At 37.3% G+C, this 14,602-nt stretch overlaps 1 long non-coding RNA gene across 1 annotated transcript; it reads left to right on the forward strand.

The window, feature by feature from the left end:
- The first annotated feature begins 373 nt into the window (after positions 1–373).
- Positions 374–4,042, forward strand: LOC129350004 (uncharacterized). Its single transcript, XR_008603193.1, has 3 exons — positions 374–507; positions 1,417–1,517; positions 3,279–4,042. It is a non-coding gene; the product is annotated as an uncharacterized LOC129350004 (long non-coding RNA).
- The last annotated feature ends 10,560 nt before the right edge of the window (positions 4,043–14,602 follow it).

Consider the following 14,602-nt stretch of genomic DNA (forward strand, 5'->3'; position numbering starts at 1 on the left):
ACAAGAATGTTACAAAGGAGATGCAAAATCCGGCAGATGATTTAAAACATATGGATGTGAGAATGGTCCGTGTATATTTTGGCAATTGGATTTTCCGTTCTGAAACGGTTATTGAAAAACAAAAACGAGTGGTTATTTGATTTTCTTTTTAAAATACAAAAAATATAATTGAAATAGAAGGTGTTTTTCCTTCTCATGATCAAAAAGGGAAAACGATTTGATTTTCATTTTATATTCAGAATAACGAAAAAATAAAATCAGTAAGAGACAGAAACGAAAAAAGGTCCGCTTTTTGATTTTCTGAGACCGGAAGTGGTCATCAGGAAGTGCGGAGCCAAACGACAACAAGATTCTCAGAGGGTGGAACCAGAGAGCAGTGACTGATCAGACCATAGATATATACGTAAGACAGCGCGCTAGCGTATCTAGTCTGCTATATGTGTCTATGGTCAGCTCGTCTGGTAGCATCTCTGGCTGCTGTTGACCTTGTTTTTGGAGTAAAACACGGTAAGAAGATAAATACTTCTAACCAGTAGCGTTGTTTTGTTGTACGTTAAGTCAGCGACTTGTGAAGAGTTGTGTTTTGTCGTGTTTGAGCAGTTGGTCCGGACGCGTTAGCTAGCTAAGCGGCTAAGTTAGCTAGCTAAGCGGCTAAGTTAGCTAGCGGGCTAATTAACACAGGTGGCTAACTTACCGCTGAACACCTGTGTTAGTTGCTGCTGCAGCTGTCCTTATTATGAGAACGAACTCCTCAACCTGTATTTCTCTGATGTGTATTTTAGCTTTTAAAAAGTTATTTTACTTTAAGGTTAACTGAAACCCGTTTAGCTGCACTGAAGTTTAACATTTAGTTGCTTTGAATTAAACCACACTTAACATTGTGCAGCATTACCTCTCTGAATCTCCATAATTTCATTAAATTCCTTCTCTTTCACTGCTCAAGTTCAGTCCAGGATATAAAGTGACATTAACAGTGACTAAACTAACAACCAGCCATTGTATTTATTTATTATTGCCTGTATTTGTAGTAAAACATGAGATAAAACATCCTACTTTTGGATCTAGAACTGCACAAGAAGTTCATTTTCCGTCACCTGACGAGTTAAGCTCCCCATTTTATGTGAGGTTGAAGCAGAAAGTCTGAGTTAACAAAGAAAGTTGTTTATAATTTGCGATACCTGTTATCTGTGACTGAGACTTTAGTTTTTGTTGAGCCGATTTACACGTAGAAACTTTGTTCAGGAAGATTTCTCAGTAGCTCAGAGGACAGGCTGCTTTTTACACAACCTTGTAAGAGAATGTCTGTCAATGCTTTCAGCAGAATTTAGAAACAACACTTCCTAAACAGATATTTTGAGGCTGTGAGGTTGAACGTTTGAGAGTCTGTGTGTTTGTTTGTGGTCTTTCTGTTTCTAGGTGGAAGCTGAATTAGGGAGGATGACTCCTGCTCCTGTCATCTCTAAGCTCCTCACACATCTTTACCTGCACATGAGGAAAATCACTCCTGTAGAATGCAGGTATGTTTGTCATTACTATAAAAAGATGTTGCCTGGTGACCTGTCAGAAACCCATCATACAGAGTCAGCCAAAATAATGTTTACACACATCAGGAAAAGCAAAACTTGCATAAATATTTCAATACCAAATTTATTCAGACATCACGAGATTAATAAAAGTTATCTTTGGCCTCTACAATTACAAGAGGTCCTCAAAGTGGTGGCCACTGGCTTCCAGACATTTCTGTTGTGTTGCAGACGTCACTTGTTGATGCTCCATTCATGAGGGTCGCGCCATCTGTTGGGAAAACATCGTACAACAGGACACAGTTATCGTGATTTGATCAAACTTAGAAAGAGGAATCTATATGTATAGAAGTACTTATACAAATGAAATATTTGTAAAAGTTTTTCTTTTCCTGATGTGTGTATACATTATTTTGGCTGACTCTGACTCTGTGAACTTAATGAGAACAAAACTGTCATTTAATTGTTGCTCTGAAACCTTCTTTAGTGAAAACCGGCTGGTGTTCTGCTTTGAAACAAACTGCTGTTGAGATCTGTGTTTTTAGGTTTAACCCCACAGTTTCTGAATGAACTGATAGTTGTTTTTTTTTTCCTGATCAATGTGGACGTTATAATTGATGGTAACATTTACTGATCATATAATCAGCATGACAATGTAACAGTATAACATTCTGACCACCTGACTAATACTGTGTTGGTCCCTTTATGCTGCTAAAACTCCTCTGACCCAGTGGTTCATCAGAACCTCTGGGGATGTCCTGTGGATTCTGTGGATCCTGTGGGTTGCAGGGTGGGTCCTACCTAGACCAGGCTGATCCTGGACCATCCCACAGATGCTCAATCAGATCTGGATGTGGGGAGTGTGGAACCCAGGTGAACAGCTTAGCTCTGTCGTGTTCCTCGGACCACTCCTGAGTAGTTTTAGATTGTCCTGCTGAGGGTGGCAGCTGGTATCAAGGACTGCTGTTGCCATGGAGACTAGGGGGTTGTTTGTCCTGCAGTGTTTAGGTGGTGGTACATGTCAAACATCCACATGAACGTCAAGGTTTCCCAGCAGAATGTTACATTAGAACAAGATGATGGATGTTGTTCTCTTCAGCTGTCAGTGGTCAGAATGTTGTGGCTGATTGGTGGATCTGTCTGCCTTTACTCTGACATCCAGAGTTATACAAAAGTGTAGTATGTGTGCAGTGCAGAAGAGGTTCACTTTATTGGATGCAGTGTTAGTGGTTCCATCAGAGAAAATCATATCCATATACAGATTTTTATTAATTCCAGGGCTGGTTCAGTAAAGAGTCTAATAATAACTACATCAGATAATTCTTTGTTGCAGCTGGAATTTTGCAGACTGAGAGATGGTTGAGAAGGTTTGCAGTTCTTGTTTTAGCAAAATATGTTATAATAGAAGATCTTTATTGTCATTGTACATGAAATTATCTGCAAACAAGCAAAGTGCATCAGTCTGAGGTATCTAAAAATAAATAAGTAAAGAAAAATGCTTCTAAAGCCAATAATAAACAATATTTTGAGGGAATATTCTAAAAAGGAAAGAAAAGCTCCATTCTCACTCCTCAGGATAAACTGTCATTAAAATTGACTTCAAATTTAGCTTCGACACGAGATAAAAACATTTACTTTCATTACTGATGTTGTCAAGTTTAATAAAGTTCATGCTACTTTTATAAAATGATGAAAGTGAATAAATTGTATTTCTGTGATCTGTGTTTGATTTCTGTCTTTTCTCCTGTCATCCAGATGTTTAGAGGGAGATGATGCCACATCTGGTCCAGCTGATGGAAGGTCTTGAAGTTCTCTGACTGGCCTCGACTGAAGATGGTCGTCTCACTGGATTTAAGGTTCAGATGCTCAGTAACAAACGCCACCAACGTGCCAACAGGGAAGCTTTAGGTTTATTAAATGTTGCTATGAAGGTATCGCTGTTTTTCTTTGTGAATGCAATGTGCTCCAACTGAAACTTGAATTAGAACTTAGAAGTAAATCCTTCCATCTGAAAGGATTTAGTTGCATTAATAACCTCATAACATTCTAATTTTTATTCCAGTCTTGGTTGGAAATAGAATCTCTGTATTGATTCAGGTAAAAACTGAACTTCACAGCATGTTGGAGCAAAACAACCAGATGAAAACTGTGATGGTGTTGGATTGTCGGACCGTAATGTTGCAGCTCAAAGCAGCTTTTCTAGCTCAGTTCATTCTGACATTCAGCTATGAATCAACACAGCAGATGGTGATCCATGCTTTGGAAGTCTCACGGCAATCACGGCAGCATGAGCTTCATTTCAGTCTGTAGCTGCTGAATTCATGGATGAATCATCTGGCACTAGAGAGGAAGAACATCAAACATCCACATCAGCTGATGGAGGTCCAAGAGTTTCACCGAACAAACAACCTACAGAGTGAAGACCTCGAATCTGATTGGACGGCCTCCTATTCAGCCACGTGTGAACAAATGCCTCTAAGTTGATCTGTTTTCTAAAATAAATCTAGTTTGAGTTCTAATCTATGCCTGTGTGTTTGCTTCTTGACACCGCTGTTAACAGTTTAGGCTGTTAGATTGTTCCAGACAAGTACAAGATTCTTCAGAGCCGTTCGACCACGAGCCTGACAGGAAGAACTCCAACAGCTACTGAATGTTCCTGTGGTCCCCTCAAGGCTACAGGAGGAGCCCTACGAGGACGAGCTGGTCCACCTGATGGCGCCCAGTCGCTGCCGTTCAAAGCCAACACCGACTACGTGGACTTCTACTGGACCACACGGAGGCCTTCAAACCGGACCAACAAGTTCACCGACTCGTGGGTCTGAGGACACCGCCTAGCCTCGGTCCAGCCGGCCTCCTGTCTGTGGGTGTTTGAGTGCTGAGAGGTTTATGGATGCATGTGAACGTTCTGTGTTGAAACGGCAGCTTTGGACTCAGTAACGCCGGGAAAAACCAAGAGCTCCTTTATTTGTGACTTCCACTAAAAAATACTGATGAAAATAAGTTTGCCAGGGTTCTGACTGATAACAGATTATTAAATAATGAAAATAATCGTTTAAATATTCCTTTAAACAATCCTTTTAGGTCTACATTTCCTTTACACTGACTTCTTGGTATATGTATGGTTAAGTATTTTGGGAGGAATATACCTATAAGCCCGATGTTCAAGGGTTCTGGGAATATACCATTAAACCAACCTTTTAGGTAAATGTTCCAGGATGTTGGGTAGAATATACCATCAGATAAACCTTTTAGGTCTACATTGGAAGATTTTAGAGTAGAATATTACTCCAAACCATCCTTTAGGTCTAAATTTAAGGTGGAATACTCCTTTACACCAAGATTTTTTTGGTCTACATTGAAGGCTTTTAGGTGGAATATTCCTTTGAACGAACTTTTTAAGTTTATGTTCAAGGATGTTGGGTGGAATATACCATCAGACCAACCTCCAAGGTCTCCAGCAGTGAATTTTAGGTGGAATATACCATTAAATTCACCTTGTAGGTCTACATTGGAGGATTTTAGGTGGAATTTGCTTCCAAACCATCTTTTCGTCTACATTTAAGGATGTTTAGGACGGTATATTCTTCCAAACCAACTTCTCAGGTCTACATTTCAGGTGGAATATTCCTCCATACTAACTTTTTTTGATCTACACTGAAGGATTTTTTTGTAAACCACCCTTTCGGGTCTATATTGGAGGTTTTAGGTGGAATATTCTTTTTAACCAGCCCCTCAGGTCTCTTTGAGGATTTTGGATGGAATACTCTGTTAAAGCAACATTTTAGGTGCATGTCCAAGGATTTTTGGTGGAATGTTCCTTTAAGGTGGATGTGCGAGGACCTTGTAGGTGGAATACTTCCTGAAACCAACCTTTTAGGTCAACATTCAAAGATTTAAGGTGGAATATTCCTTTAAACCAACCTAAATTTCATGTTTTGATCATTATCAAGTGAGAAACCTCAATCCAGACTCCTCATAATGACGTTTGAGATTTATGCTGCTGTTATTTGTTTAGTCCAGACTAAATGACAGAAATCCACAACTGTAATTTTATTTCAGGACTCGGTTATTAAATGTCACAACAATCCATGTGACTCTAAAAACTCAACAGCTGTACAAACTCTAAGATTAAACTCTCCACAAGGATCCAAAATAAGTTGGACTTCTACACGAGAGCTTTAATTATTCTCCATCTACTTCCTGAACAGTTTGGTCAATAAAAAAAGACAAAAACTAATATTTTCAGCTGAACTAAAGACAGACTTTGTGATTTTTCTGCTCACATGTGTTGTTGTAAACTTACTCTTTCAAATAAATATCCTCCTAACCCCCTGGAAACCAGTGTTTGTCCTGTTTTTGTGTTGCTCCTCTGCGACCCCAGACAGCCGGGTCCTAATGTTTTTTGAGCAACACACCACACTATGACGTTTTTACAATGATGGTTCTACTATGGAACCAGTTTGGCATGTTCAGCCGTTCTTTGTGTGAAAACTCAGAGATTTCAGGTATCCGAAGGTGGTTTTCAACTTTCTTTGTTCACTTTATGCTTCAAATTTAAACTAAATTTCCTTGACTAACCCAGCCCTCTGGACTTCCAGTAAGCTGTGTTCCTATTGGCTGTCCAGGTGGCTGATTGGTGTTATCAGGAACACCTGAGCAGTGTCTTCCTGCTTTGTTTAGCTGCAGACAAACATTTCCTCTGCTTCTCTTTACCACTGATCTGGGTTTGGCTCTGTTGCTTTAGTTTGTTCTTTAGGCATTGGCTTGCAGCTTCCAGCAGTAAAATCATCTTTAATGTGTTTCTTGGTGTGTTGTAGGGCTTTGTACTGGATAGTTGTCTTGGTAAAGGTGGTTCTTTAGCCACAGTTAGCACATGGTGCTAATGTGTGCAGTGATTAGTGGGTTTGGTGCAGCTGAGTTGTGTCTTTATCTTGGCTGTAGTGAGTCTTTAGAGGTTTTTGGTCAGACACATTCTGTATTCTTGTTTGTGAACCAAGGTTGGTTGTCCAGAAGGTAAGAGTTCCTGTCCTGATTCTCTGTTCTCAGAGGTTCTCTGGTAGGCTGCAGGAGACTTTAGTGTTTGGGTTGTGCTAGTTTGGTTTTTGTACGATTTCGACAACTACTTGAGGCCCCTCCATGTGGTTTAGTGAGGTTTTCTGGAACAGTTCTACAAAGCAACCTGCAGCAGAAGAGACTTTGAGAGTTTTTAGGAAGTTCTGGAGAGCAGACTTTAGAGCAGCAGAAACATTTGTCAGCAGTTTGAGCAGGAGAAGGTGAGCTTCAGAGTAGAAATGAGACAGAAACCTTCTTGATCCGTGTAGTGAGGTCCTGTACCAAGAGTTTGAGCAGGTTGTGAAGAGTCTGTAGTTCTTTGGTCTGAAAGCACAAGAAGAGTCGACTCATTAAAGGAGAAAACAGGAGATATTGCTGCTTCTTCTGTCGCTCTGCAGTTTCCTTAGACTGAATATCAAGTTTATATTTTAAATGATTTCCCATGTGAGCCCAAGAAGACTTCAATAAACTCCCTCCATCCCCTGGACACAACACATTTTATTACCATGTTAAATCTTTTTAAAAATATGTTTTTGAGTTTTAATCATAGTTTTAGCATAGTTTTTTTCTCTTTGCTTGTTTAGTTTTGTCATCTGTGTGAAAGGTGCTAAACAAATAAAGCTGAATTGATAAACTGAATAATTGAGTAACTCGATTGTGACAACAGAAGTATTTTCATTGTAATTTAAGGGTTTGTTTCATTTTTAAGGTTGGGGTTAAAATCTTGACAGAAAAAAAGATTAAAGAAATAAACTACATTAAAAAAAGCAATTAAAGGAAAAAACATTTAATTCAATAAAACTTTTTAAAAGAAAATTAAACATTAAATACAATTATATTAAACAGACAAAATATTTAATTAGATGGTTAAACAAGATACAAAACATGTAATTATGAAATTAGACAAAATTTTATAAACAAAAATAGTAAACATTAAAGATGAAATATTTTAGATAAACATTTAAAAAATACAATTAAACAAGAAGAATATTAAACATTAGAGTATTAAACCTTTAAAAAGACAAAACATTTCGAAATCAAATCAGACATTAGAAAAGAATAAAGGTGAGAAAAGAGCAAAACTAAACATTTAAGAAGAATCAAACTAAAGACAAAACATTTGAAAAGACACCAGTTAAACTTTAGAAGATCAAATTAAACAGAAGAGACAATAAAACTATGAAAAAGAGCAAAAACATAAAAGTCTTAAAGCGTTTTCTAGTCTGAAATGAAAACATCAAGTTGTTTCTTCAAACATTTCCTCTTTCTATGTTCTTGGTTTGATTGTGGACAGATTTACTCAGAACTCATTTCAGAAAACTGCTTTCCAGATAAAGTCTACTAGTAGTTGAAGGTATTGATCAAACTAATGTTACCTTCTGATCTCCACAAACTTTACTGTTCAGTGCAGAGAATCAAAATTTCTTGAGGATTTCTAAAAAACCCACAGGTGAAGGTCTGAGAAGAACTCAGATGGATGATCTAAATGTGAAATCAAGACTCATGGTCACAAGTTTTAAGGCTTCTGTTAACCAGAAAGTTCAAACTAACAGAGAAGTACTGAGAAACTTTTAAAACTTCAGTCCTCAGACTGTCTGAAGGTTCAAACTATCAGAGAAGTACTGAGAAACTTTTAAAACTTCAGTCCTCAGACTGTCTGAAGGTTCAAACTAACAGAGAAGTACTGAGAAACTTTTAAGATTTCACTCCTCAGACTGTCTGAAGGTTCAAACTAACAGAGAACTACTCAGGAACTTAGAAGATATCAGTCCTTGGACTGTCTGAAAGTTAAATCTAACAGAGAACTACTGTGGGACTTAGAAAATTTCAGTCCTCAGACTGTCTGAAGGTTCAAACTAACAGAGAACTACTGTGGGACTTAGAAAATTTCAGCCCTCAGACTGTGTGAAAGCTCAGATCCTGAGGACTCGGGAGGTGTGGAGGCTTTGGAAAGTCTTGGAGCTGAGGGTTCAACCCTCCAGCACAAAGGCTGAAGTCCAACCTCCTGAGAAAAACGGTCGAGTCGAGACTCGAGTTAAAAAAAAACTCGAAAACGACAAAAAATAGATGATAAATGCGCAAAAAAAAGAAAAATTAGTATCTGAGCGAGTAGCTCAGGAGGTAAGAAGACGGACTACCGACTGGAAGGTCGCAGGTTCGAGACCCGCCACTGGCAGTTTTCTTTCTTTGTCTTTGTCAGGATTTTGATGAAAATTTAAGAAGTGTCTGGTCTTGAACCAGCGACCTGCAGCTCCACAGGCAAATCCTTAACTCACTGAGCTACAGATCAGATAAAAAGAAATAAATTCGTCGTCCCTTTGACATCGTAGTTCATGAAGTGACCACATGGGTGGAGCCAAGGCGGAGTCTGGGTGGAGTCAGGGCGGAGAGTAGGTGGGGAGGTGGGTGGCGGCCTCCCCCCTCTACTCCCCCACCTCCCCCCACCGCCCACCACACCTTCCCCCGCCCGACGAGTTCTTCGAGTCTCCACGAGTTCTTCGAGTCTCTACAGGTTTTCCCGAGTTTCTGGAGTTTCCACCAGGCTGGAGGCAGAACAAGTTGTCATGAAGAGGTGTTGAAGTCGGCCAGGATGGACTGACTTTTTACAGCGACTAGAAGGAAGACCACTAGAAGAGCAGGTCTTTAACCACCATCCATAAAATCCATGGAGTTGCTCCAGAGAAATGAAGGGAGGTCAACTTTTATCAACCTCCATCCAGATGTTCAACTTGATATCTTTACTTGGACATTTTTAGCACCACAAACCTTTAGTATCACACTTTATCATTTATTAGGACTTTAATGGAATCCACCAGCATATCTACTTTTTGTTGACAAACTTTATTCTTGTTGTCGTGGGACTGCAGTATTTAAAACTGTTCCTTCTGCTTGACCTCACGTTTATTAGTTTTAGTGGAGAAAGTTTAGTTGTCAATTAGTCTCTTAAAAACCAAATAATAAATTGGATTAGTCAAGAGGTTTAAGTTTCTTACTGTCATATTTTAAATATGACAAAAAAATATAAAAATAAAGTGTCTTGAGAGAATATGACCTATAATTGGCATTATATAAATAAAATTGAATTAAAACTGTATGTATCTTGTAATGTTGGAGTGATTAAGCCATATATGTTAGAAAACACATTTTCTTTGTCCGTTAATCTGTTGTTTTCTCCACTAATTCATTTCTTCTTTTGGTTTATAAAATATCAAACACAAATAGATTCAGTTTACTGTCATGAAAACCAAAAAGATTTACATTCATGATGCAGGAATCAGACAGTTTTTCACTTTCTGTCTCAGTTTAGTCAGAAAGATAGTTGATAATGTGTGAATTGTTGCAGCTTGTGAGCCGTAAAAGGTTTTAATCTTTGGGGCCGAGTGTCAGAAAACATTTACAAACCAACATCAACAAAACACTCAACAAAGATTTGAACATCATTCAAGGGAAATCCAACTTTTGCATGACAATGTCTAATTAAAGGACATTTATTTCCAACGTAAATGTGTGATATTCATCCTCTGGAGCTTTCTCTTCACATCGTCTTCCACCTGGACTGGTTTGGTCGGGAGCATGTGCAACAAACATTTGAAAAACTGCACTTTAACATCAATGAATGACACTGAAGTTTAATCTCTACATAAATGAGACTGAGTCTGGATGTGCTGCTCTGTCATTAACTCCTAAGTTTAGGGAAAGTTCAAACAAAAGAGGACAGTTCAGATCAGACTTGAGAATGAGCTTATTTTGAACAAACATCTCAGACTTTCTGAGCTTCAGCACCTACAGCAAGATATTTTAACAACAAGCAACTCAAGAGATCCAGAAGTTGGAGAGAGTTAGCTTTAGCTGAGCCAAAGAACATGTGGGATGCTAACCTAGCAAACATTTCAGACTTTTCTCTGTGAATTCTGAGAAATAATTTCCTATTTAATGACAGAGCTACACATCTTAACTCAGTCTCATTAAAACAGACTCTAATTCAGTGTCATCCATCCATGTTAAAGTGCAGTTACCCAAAATGTTTGTTGCATGAGCTCCAACAAAACCTGTCCAGGTAGAAGGCCACTTTGACAAACAGGAAGTGGAAGATTCCAAGCAGATTTATAGAAGGGGGAACCGGACTGTACTAAGTGTGGTTGAGTATAGAGGGGTGTTTTGTGGGTTTTTAAGGCTGATAATGATTATTAGTGAGACATTTGGAGCAGGTATTCATTTGCAGTAAATGAAAGTATTTAAAATCTTGGAGTTAAACTTAGAAGAACACAAACTCTAACAGAAAACTTTGTTGATATGTTTTTGTTTTGTTTACAGATGTTAAGTTAAAGGAGTTTTATTCGTGACGTATAACCAATCAAATCACTCCAGAAGACAGAGCGACCACAGGCAGATAAAGGTTCAGAGCCAAAGCAGCGTCATTTTTAAATTTATTTATTACAGTAAATCGGTAAAAAATAAATTACTGATAATCAGTAAATCAGTCAGCCCACAATTACTACAATTCTACAATGTATGTCTCTTTCCTTTGACTTATTTGTACAATATACAATGTATATGATGGCGTTTTTTCATACCAAAGGCTATACTACGATGTTTTCTAAGACACATACCTTGCTACTCTGTTTGTTCAGGTCCTGGGCCGCTGCACTCCTCCTCTGTTGTTTTCTGGATTGTACTCAGCTCCATGCCTTCGTCCACCAGGCCTCCGTTGACTCGTCCCGCCTGCCGTCTCTGGAGCTGAAGCTGGATTGGAACAGACCAAAGTACAGTCCAATCACGATGCCAGCTGCCTCTCAAAAGGCTCCTTCATCTGGCAGGTGGCAGCACTTCTTCTGAGGGGAAGCTGAGCTGGTCCAGCAGAAGTTTGGAGATGTGTTCCAGTGGCTGGTGGATGTGTGGGGAGATAGAGAGGGACCTTTGAATTGTTCACAAAGGAAAACAGGGAACCCATTGGTAGTTTTAGTTTAGGCTGGTACTGCTGTGTGTTTTTGAGTTTTAAGAGGGGAACAGGAAGAGTTTTTTTGGTATTGATTATCTTTTACTTTGTTCCTGGTTGGAATGCCCATCAATGTCAATGTGAAGTTCACTTTTCGTTCTGTTTATTTTTATTTTACTAACACCCATTTGCTTTTAACCCACTCACATGTTGTGTTGTTGTAAATTTACTCTTTCAAATAAATACTTGTCTAACCCTCTGGAAACCAGCGTTTGGACTGTTTTTGTGTTGCTCCACACCTACTTCAGACATCCAGGACATAACAACGTTTTGTGGACTAAAGGCTATACTATGACGTTTTCAGAGCGACATGCTATACTATGACGTTTTCAGAGCGACATGCTATACTGACGTTTTTTGGACCAAGGGCCATACTCTGATGTTTTGTGGACCAAAGGCTGTACTCTGGCGTTTTTTGAGCGACATGCTACTATGACGTTGTCATATTTTGGACGACATAATAAACTATGACTTTTTGGTCACATTTTGGACGACATACTAAACTATTACATTTTTGTCACATTTTGGATGACATACTAAACTATGATGTTTTTATCATATTTTGGACCACATACTAAACTATGACGTTTTTATCATATTTTGGACCACATACTAAACTATGATGTTTTCGTCACAATTAGGACGACATACTAAACTATGACATTTTTGACACATTTTGGACCACATACTGAACTATTACATTTTTGTCACATTTTGGACGACATACTAAACTATTACATTTTTGTCACATTTTGGATGACATACTAAACTATGATGTTTTTATCATATTTTGGACCACATACTAAACTATGATGTTTTCGTCACAATTAGGACGACATACTAAACTATGACATTTTTGACACATTTTGGACCACATACTGAACTATTACATTTTTATGGCATTTTGTACAACATACTAAACTATGACATTTTTGTCACATTTTGGACCACATATGACGGTTTTGTCACAATTTGGACGACATACTATACTATGACGTTTTTGTCACATTTTGGACCACATACTAAACTATGAGGTTTTTGTCACATTTTGGACGACATACTAAACTATGACTTTTTTTCAGATTTTGGATGACATATTAAACTATTAGTTTATTATTTTTCACCGCCTCTTTTACATTATTTCATCACATGGCACGTTTTTACAACATGTTGAAAAATTGCATTTTTTTTTCGACATAGTATAGTAAGGCGTTTTTTTTGTGCCAAAATTCATGATGATTTTTTTTTTCAAAGAAAACCTTACCATAGTGTTTTTCATGGCCTCCTTTATATTATTTCATCATATGGCATGTTTTTACATGTTGAAAAATTGCATTTTTTTTCGACATAGTATACTATGGCGTTTTTTTTGTGCCAAAATTCATGATGATTTTTTTAAAAAAGAAAATCTTTCTGGAGTGTTTTTCACGGCCTCCTTTACATTATTTCATCATATGGCACGTTTTTACAACATGTTGAAAAATCTCATTTTTTTTCGACATAGTATAGTAAGGCGTTTTTTTTGTGGCAAAATTCATGATGATTTCTTTTTCAAAGAAAACCTTACCATAGTGTTTTTCACGGCCTCCTTTACATTATTTCATAATATGGCACGTTTTTACGACATGTTGAAAAATTGCATTTTTTTTTCCGACATAGTATAGTAAGGCGTTTTTTTTGTGCCAAAATTCTTGATTTTTTTTCCAAAAAAACCTTACCATAGTGTTTTTCATGGCCTCCTTTACATTATTTCATCATATGGCACGTTTTTACGACATGTTGAAAAATTGGATTTTTTTTCGACATAGTATAGTAAGGCGTTTTTTTTGTGCCAAAATTCTTGATTTTTTTTTTCAAAAAAAACCTTACCGTAGTGTTTTTCATGGCCTCCTTTACATTATTTCATCATATGGCACGTTTTTACAACATGTTGAAAAATCTCATTTTTTTTCGACATAGTATAGTAAGGCGTTTCTTTGTGCCAAAATTCATGATGATTTTTTTTTCAAAGAAAACCTTTCTGGAGTGTTTTTCACGGCCTCCTTTACATTATTTCATCATATGGCACGTTTTTACGACATGTTGAAAAATTGCATTTTTTTTTCCGACATAGTATAGTAAGGCGTTTTTTTTGTGCCAAAATTCTTGATTTTTTTTTCAAAAAAAACCTTACCATAGTGTTTTTCATGGCCTCCTTTACATTATTTCATCATATGGCACGTTTTTATGACATGTTGAAAAATTGCATTTTTTTTTTGGACATAGTATAGTAAGGCGTTTTTTTTGTGCCAAAATTCTTGATTTTTTTTTCAAAAAAAAACCTTACCATAGTGTTTTTCATGGCCTCCTTTACATTATTTCATCATATGGCACGTTTTTACAACATGTTGAAAAATTGCATTTTTTTTCCGACATAGTATAGTAAGGCGTTTTTTTGTGCCAAAATTCATGATTTTTTTTTCAAAGAAAACCTTTCTGGAGTGTTTTTCGCAGCCTCCTTTACATTATTTCATCAAATGGCATGTTTTCTCAACATGTTGAAAAATGACATTCTTCGACACAGTATACTATGGCGTTTTTTTGCGCCAAAATTCATGATGATTTTTTTTTAAAAGACAACCTTTCTGGAGTGTTTTTCACAGCCTCCTTTACATTATTATTATTATTATTTTTTTACATGTTATTTCGAATAAGTAAAACAATACAAAGGTCCACACCAAAAAGAAACAACAACAAAAATAATAATAATAAAAAACAGAACAAAGCAAAACAATATAAACAAAAGAACATTGACATAACTGTCTTATTCGAAAAGGCGTAGGAGAAGCCGTGGCTTGTCAAGTCCCACCCCTTTCAACAAAATAGCAAAGTCCAAAAAAAGAAAAAAAAACAGGATTCTTGAGGAAAATACACGTCTGAGTCCCACTAAAGTGCTGAACAGAATATGAGTAATGCAAAGAAACAAGATCTTTTAGCGCTGTTTGACATTCATCTTTTCTTTAATTAAAATAAAGTGTGAAGGGAGAAAAAA

This window comes from Amphiprion ocellaris, chromosome 11 (assembly GCF_022539595.1).
Source record: "Amphiprion ocellaris isolate individual 3 ecotype Okinawa chromosome 11, ASM2253959v1, whole genome shotgun sequence".
In the NCBI taxonomy this organism is placed as follows: Eukaryota; Metazoa; Chordata; class Actinopteri; family Pomacentridae; genus Amphiprion; species Amphiprion ocellaris.